The sequence below is a fragment of the Haemaphysalis longicornis genome, unplaced genomic scaffold (assembly GCF_048455015.1).
Source record: "Haemaphysalis longicornis isolate Haplotype H1 unplaced genomic scaffold, Haemaphysalis longicornis Haplotype H1 scaffold_13, whole genome shotgun sequence".
In the NCBI taxonomy this organism is placed as follows: domain Eukaryota; kingdom Metazoa; phylum Arthropoda; class Arachnida; order Ixodida; family Ixodidae; genus Haemaphysalis; species Haemaphysalis longicornis.
The window spans coordinates 93065763-93073217 of record NW_027526233.1 but is presented as its reverse complement, the minus strand read 5'-3'; positions in this window follow the sequence as shown (position 1 = coordinate 93073217).

Sequence of the window (7455 nt, the reverse complement as noted above, 5' to 3'; positions counted from 1 at the left end):
CGTCGTTTAGGCCATGCCAGGGGTGCATAATGAGGAAAACTGTGGAGATCGCGGTTGGTTTTTCCGCGTCTTTCGCAGCGATTTGCGTCTCATGGCTTCACGTGCACATGTATTATTTGGTTCAGGTATTCCTGGCAGTGCAATCTAAACGTCACGCAGGTTTACTTGCACTCCTCAAAGAGTGTTGCAGGGTCCCTTTAAGTTGGCACAGGTGTGAACCAGCAGTTCTGGCACGGCATATTGTAATGTCCACAAGCGGCATTTATTATGACCCTGGAGATGGTCCAAGGTATCTTGAAAATCCGCATACGGAGAATTCAAGCGCAATTTATTCCCAGGAGATTTAAGCAAGGATTTTAGCATTTTTGGTGGGGTTGGGCACTCGTTGAAGACCAGAAAAGTAATAGTGCCGCCTCATTTCACCCACAACTAAAGATATTTTTATGCATGGTATACCGAAGCTAAACCCAGCACGGCCATCAAAGTTTCTTGAACATTTTTTGGTCTGCAAAACCGAGCGGCGCCGTGGACGGCTCTGTGGCCATTGCCCGGGACGCAATACTTGCGTTCTCTTGGGAGAGGGACCACCCCCAAACAAAAAAAATTGCACATGCCAGCTCACTAAAGGAAGGAGTGCAAGATGAAGGATAACGTCCTGGTAAGCGGTGTCACGTCTCTTGACTGGCGCTTTGCCCCTGGCCTTTGCCCAGCATGCCGTGTTCGAGTGAGTGCCATGCCCTGCCCTTGTACCAGTTTTCTTTCGCATTTCCAGTGTCTCGGGCTGGCGGAATAGGAGGCGCAAGAGTACCATAGGGGCTTTTTCAATAGGCTGCTTCAAATATCACCGCAGCCGTGGAAATTACCTCCGAGAAATTCTGAGGGCCTTTTCTATTATAGCGGGATCGCCTGAAATTCCCTTAGTTGTATTATCTCCCTACGTAGCACAACATATGATAACGTAAACTCACGAAACGTATCCTAACAAAACCTAATCTATTCTATCAAAAGTATTCTGATATTGCCGGATATATAGCTTTTATGGATCCTTGTTTATTTGCACCGAAGACGTCGCCGTCTTTGGTGCGAGTGGTCATTACATATTCATTCTCAGCATTAAAGTCAACGAGCAGATCAACTCGCGAAGCCGGCACTATATCAAGCTAGGCTCCAATCGTAATGAAGCTGCAGAATCGTTTCTATGTGAGCAGTGAAGGAAGTGCCACCACGCATTTGTGCAAGTTTTAAATTGATGATTTATAGGTTCTGTCGTTACTTCGCACTGCGATAGCAGTACTCCTCGCCATATACGTCGATATCGTCGCGTTCCTCACGCAGAACTTTACATGCCTACGTGCTAAAGTCACCGCTCGAGAGTGGGACTCGGCGGTCTCCGCGATACAAGCGCTCACAAGCGCTCGCCATTTCCTTCCTCGTCGTGGTTTTTTAGACCTATTTTGCTAAAGCCAATGCGTGTGACGGGAAGACACGGTGGTTGCGACGAGACAAGCACTCACGAGTGCTCCGCATTATTTTGGTATTTTTCCTCCAATACCGACCTTACGGCCTGAACAACAGCTCTACTGCTAAAAAGTACTTTCCTAGTGGTCGTCTAGAACATGAACTCTCTGGTTTCAGAGCAGGTGATATACCCCAGGGCCACAAGAGCAGCTGTATCAACGAGTTTTCGGAAAATATTCGGGAAATACTCCGCTTACACTAGCGGAAGTTAAAGCAGGAATAAATCGCCTTAGAACCCTTAGAACCCAAACTGCCGCCGGGCTACACAAAGGGAGCAACAAAATTTTACGAAATCTCACCTACGAGTCTACCAGTGACTTATCAGCTTACTTGCTAAAATGCAGGGAAAGAGGCGAGATTCTTCCGGAATCAAAAAGGGACAACCTGGCCCTCATTTTAAAACCTGAAATGATACTAAGCCGCGAAAATCTCAGACCTATCTGCATTACGTCTTATGTCGGCAAGCTAATGGAACGCGTAGTTCAGACCAGACTTAGCCGATATCTCGAGGACGACGAACTGTACCCGGACTCCATAATGTGATTCTGGGCTAGCTTCGGTCTGCGATGTAATGGTCTTAATCAGAGAAGACGAGAAGACATCATAGACAACTCGAGTAAAGATACTAGAACCATCATCAGTCTTGACGTCGACCTAGCCTTCTACAACATCAGACACACAGCCATGCTGCACAACTTGAGCACGTTCAACGTAGGCCCGAAAGCATACAACTACGGCAAACGTACAGCTGGGAGGTATGTCCCTCGAAAATATCAAACAGAACACGAAAACTCCAGAAGGTTCGGTATTATCGCCCACCCTTTTTAATGTGGATATGACAGGACTCACGGAAAGACTCGACAGGATAGAAGGTGAAAGATAAACTAGGTAAGCGGACAACCTCATGCTGTGGGTAAATCGCGGGAGCGATGGATTTATCGGGAACCTAAAGCCGCTTGGACTTGAATGTTCGGACGAAAAATCCGAGGCGATCTTAGTCCCCCAAAACGACAGTAGGACGGGCAGAAATGACTACGACATACGACTGAAGGCCGTCGGCAAGCCTATACCCGCAAGAGGCAGGATCACAGTCATGGCGCTATACGTTCTGGACTATGGTAGAAATACTAAGACCGTAAGCAAACTACACAGCGCCAGCGGCCAAATTTGCAGATTCTAAAGCGCATATCTACCTAGCACGGCGGGATCAAGGTGAATAATCTACTTAAGTTTTTTGACGCCTTTGGCATTAGCAGGATACTCTTCGTAGCCCCCTTCATTAGGATCCCCTAGGCATCGAAAACTAAGCTTGACATCATAATTAGAAAGGGCATGAAATGTGCTCTAGGTGTTCCCCCAAACACCTTGACGGTCAGATTGCTAAGTATGTGTGTAAGTAACACTCCCGAAGAACTCATTGATGAGGCAAATGCGTCGCAACACTAACGGATGCTGAGCAGGGTGACGGGTCAGAGAATATTACAGCATATGGGATACCAGACAGGAGAACTAGTCATGGCACTATAGAACTACCCATGCTGCTCAGGAAAAACTTACCGTGTCTCCCTTAACCAGAAAAGTGAGATCGACGCGTCATGAGGCTAGACGTATAAGTAGAGTCAGAGCCCCGCAAATTAGATTTTGTGGCAGGACTCACGTCCTGTACACAGACGCAGCGAAATATAAGGTGAAAAGAGCTTTCGCGGCCGTGGCGGTCACAGAGAACACGGTACCCGTCTCGTGATACACGCTACTGAGCAAACACGGAACAAGGGCAGAAAAGTCAGCCATCGCTCTGGCGATGACACAATGAGGAACGAAAACGATAGTGAGCGACCCGAAGTCCGCCATCAGAAACTGTGATCGAGGAAGGTTCTCCAATGTTGCATGGAGGATCCTCGCGAACACAAAGACGTCAATCGAACAGGCAACGCTAGTGTGAGCAGCAGCTCACCGGTGCCGCATCAGGAATAAAAAGACACATGCGACCATCTGAGGTATTACTTGGCCGGACAGTCGCCGCCGCCACCGAGATAGGATCGGTTCCTCCGTACACGGAGCCCCTCCTGAGGGCACACGGTGGGCTAGGAAACTTTCACAATATAATACAATACTCTCACAAAGCCTAAGACAACGCATTTGTCTGGAAGGAAAAACATGTTTATTGGAGAGAACTTGGGCTCCCCTAACTCAAAAAATACCGAGGCGCGAAGCAGCAGTCAACAGATGGGCGTGCACAGGCGCCTGCTCTGCGGGCATGTATCTTTCGGCGCGGGTGTTTCTGGAGCCACCGAATTACATCGAGAACGCTGTAGATAAAAGAATACTATTTTAGGCTTGCGGCATCCGGGCGAAACATTCTCCGTATCAAATGATATAATCCGTGCGGCATAATAACGAAAGCATGGGGGATGCATTACCGTCGGGACACAGATAACACAGCCCGATGTAGCCGGGCCGTAAAATCACAAGCATATATAAACCAATCCATTGCATGGTTCACGGCACTACCCCCTGTGAGAGTGCATCCACCGGATACTAAAATAAAATGACAGTTCAAACGAACAAAAAATAAACGGCGTCATCTTCTGTTGTGAGGTTTTAGGAGAACCACGTGGACGACTTCGGGTGGTCCGCGTCGTCGTGATGTTCCGGAGTCACCGTCGGGGATTACCTCGTAGGTAAGTTGGCCAACACGTCGCAGAATCTGCTATAGTACGAAATACCATCGCAGAATTTTCTCACTGAGTCCACGTAATAGGTATGAGAGTTCAAATCTACACACGATCCCCTGGGTGGTACTCGCCGTCTCTGCGTCGGCGGTTGTAGTGTCCGGCATCCACTAGCTACCGATCCCTTGTACGACCCCGAGGGAGCAGGCGGGCCTCCTCTGCACGCTGAAGGTATCTGTGAGGTCCACTTATGAGATTAGCGGCCAGGCGCCGGGGCTGCGCGTGAGAACCCGCCACTCTGTCTGGTGGCCCAGCACTGTAGACTCTACGCTGCAGCCATCGCCAATTCGTCACGGCACGCACGGGAGACGGATTGTCTGGCCCACCGCATACCACAGGGATAATCCCCCATTGAGAAAGCGGACGGCGCCGCCGGATTCCGGGAACTGTCTGCGTGATGCGCGGAGGTGGCGGGATTACCGGCGTCGAAGCGCGCGCCACGCAAGACACCATTGTTAACGCGCCCCGGCCGGCACAGTGCACTGTCGCCGCCTTTGGCTCTCACCCCGCGGGGTCGCGCGCACCTGCTCGTCTGCGAGCGTGCCGTTCCCCCAAATATGGCGGCGCCTCATTGAAAATTCCGTGGCGTGCTGAATGACAGCTGTCTACGTGAATTTGGGCACTCCCTTACGCTTGTACAAACGCTACAGTGGCGTTCCCAAGAGAGGGTGATCTTGAGGTTTTATAAGGCCGAACTTGGCAGTTGGAAATCGTTCTTGTCTGAGCGCTGAGCTGGGCAGTTCCCGGCGGCACAAGGAGTCTCGACCGTTAGGCTGGGTTTCGATTTGAGAGCCCCCTAGTCGAGGTTAAGATCGCGTCGGAGGTTTAGGGTGCAGCGCCGTGCCGGGCAACTAGATGGATCTTGCGGCAAGACAGAGTCTCGGCCGTCGTTTCTCGAGCGGTTTGTGTACGCTCCGAGGATAGGAAAGTTAGACGAAGTTGAGAAGCTCAAGTGATTTGTGCGCACTTGGAGCTAGCGTCTAGCTGCAGTTTGAAGTTTTTCTTTTTATTACTCATGTACCCAGTTATCCTACTGTAAATAGCTGTATATAAACTCCCCGTTTCACTTAATCAACCCCAGCGCCTCGAGCTCGTCAATTCGACCGCCATCTCCAAGAACTTAAACACCATCGCCCCGCCAGCCTCCTGCCAAATCAACCGGAGCCCGGGCGATTGGGTTCCTGATCGACACCTGACTTCGGGGAAACGAACGACACCCATCTTTACTGTATCTTTGGGCATCGGCGGTGAGGTCGTCGTCTTCAACGTGCGGAAGCATTGCGCCAAGCATCGTAGTCGGCCGTCTTCGGTAGAAAAGCTGGAACGGTGTCATCTTCGTAGTTTCCTGCATAGCTGTGTTCTACGCAAACGTGACATAAGGGGGACTTCATCCCAAGTCTTATGTTGAACATCGACAAACGTAGACAGCTATCTGCGATCGTTTTGTTCAGACATTCGGTTAGTTTATTTGTTTTCTTTACTCACAGCTGCTGTTCCGTCTGGACAGAACTGGATAGAAAGCACCGTACTCAACGAGACGACATCGTGGCGTTAAACAATTATGCCCAGATTGGTGTCTCGGGTAGCCCAAAGCTCCTGGATAACCTCACTAATGTGGCACGCAGTTAGTGGTTAATAATTAAAAGGTTCAAGTGCAACCAAGTGCACCGAACTACCCTTAAATATTTTGCCGATACGTCCGGCGTATAGTTAAGAAATTTTGCGGGCACGTCCGACCTGCCTTTAGACACAGCAACAAATAAAGGAGTGTGTATATAGCACGCCAATGATTATAAGCATGCACGTATTTGCAGATCAGCCCACAGGTGTAGTTTTGAGAGGAAAGGGCAAGGGCTCTCGTCTGGGGTCCCATCCTGCCGGGCTACCCAAGTCTGCTTTTATGCGCAATAATCTACAGTTATAATACTGCCCTCAAATGAGAAATTTACAGGGTGTTGCAAAACATGTAGTTTACTGCTGCAACACCCAGAACCATACATAAAAGTGTTGCAGCATATAAGAAAAAAACTGTTTTCAGCAAAGCCCCTCATCCCATTACCGCTCAAATTTTTCACGAATGCCACATTTCAGATTAGTTAAATAGTTAAAGAACGGACCGGGCACAGTTACTTCTTGGTGCCAAAAGGCAACTTTGAAGTGCACATCATATGGTCTTATATAAGTAAACTTGAACGCTCAGAAATGGCCTTCCTAAGGGTTTTTTTTTTACAGTCCCACTTTCACTTAACTTGGGAAGAATTAAAACGCCTGGGCATGGGTAACGTAAGCAGCCCGTTTGCCGACCTCGTCAAGCTGGTTGCGGCAACAAACACGCGCAGAAAGCGATACTCTCTGGGCACGTAACACGAACGCACACTTTTTCTCTCATTGATGCGAATAGTACGCAGCCGTAAAACCTTTGCGGGACAACCAACATATACATTGAGAAACGGTACCATTCACCGTCGTCTCAAATTCACCCGCCGAAGTGAGAGACAGATATTTCCGGCTCTCAGCACTGCTGAACGTATCACACGTGGCATTGCAATATTGTCACAAAGGTGTCGACTAATAATTAACTCATACTCACACGTTGGGGGCCAGCCAAGTAACACTATGGTCCCTAGAAATATTTGCTAGTCTGCCGTCCGCGCACTTTCTCTATGGAAAGGCGTGTCCGCGCCGCTGATGCACGCGCAGCGCTGCGCAGAGGGCGCTGCGAGCAATCGGAACGCCCGAGCGGCCGGAGCGAGAGCGGCCGCAGGCCGGTCTGTGACGCGCGCTACTGCCGGGGAGCGCGAGCGCGCATCGGGGTTTGTCGGCCAGTTAGAGCGGTGAAATCAAATGGCATGAGGTACATCAGCTCAAATTTAAGGTATGATAGTACATAAGACCTTCTAGTTTCACGCCCCCAGTTTTTCGTGAATTTGGCTACGGAGCCTCTTTGCGGCCGCTGAATTTCGCGAGTGAGACCGAAGGATGAAACCGCAGCAACCAGCGTAGCCGTTTCACTACCACCGCTTGAACAATTATTAAAGTCAAGCTTTCTATGTCTCAATGATGGCCTATGTCGCCTCGAAAAGGCACTGCAGGAAAGCCAACTGTCTCTGACGACGGTGATGTTAGTAAAGTGAGAGGGGAAAAAACGCTTCCCGTGGTCAGACTCGAAGCTGGCTCCACCGCGTTATGAAGCCGACGTCTATCT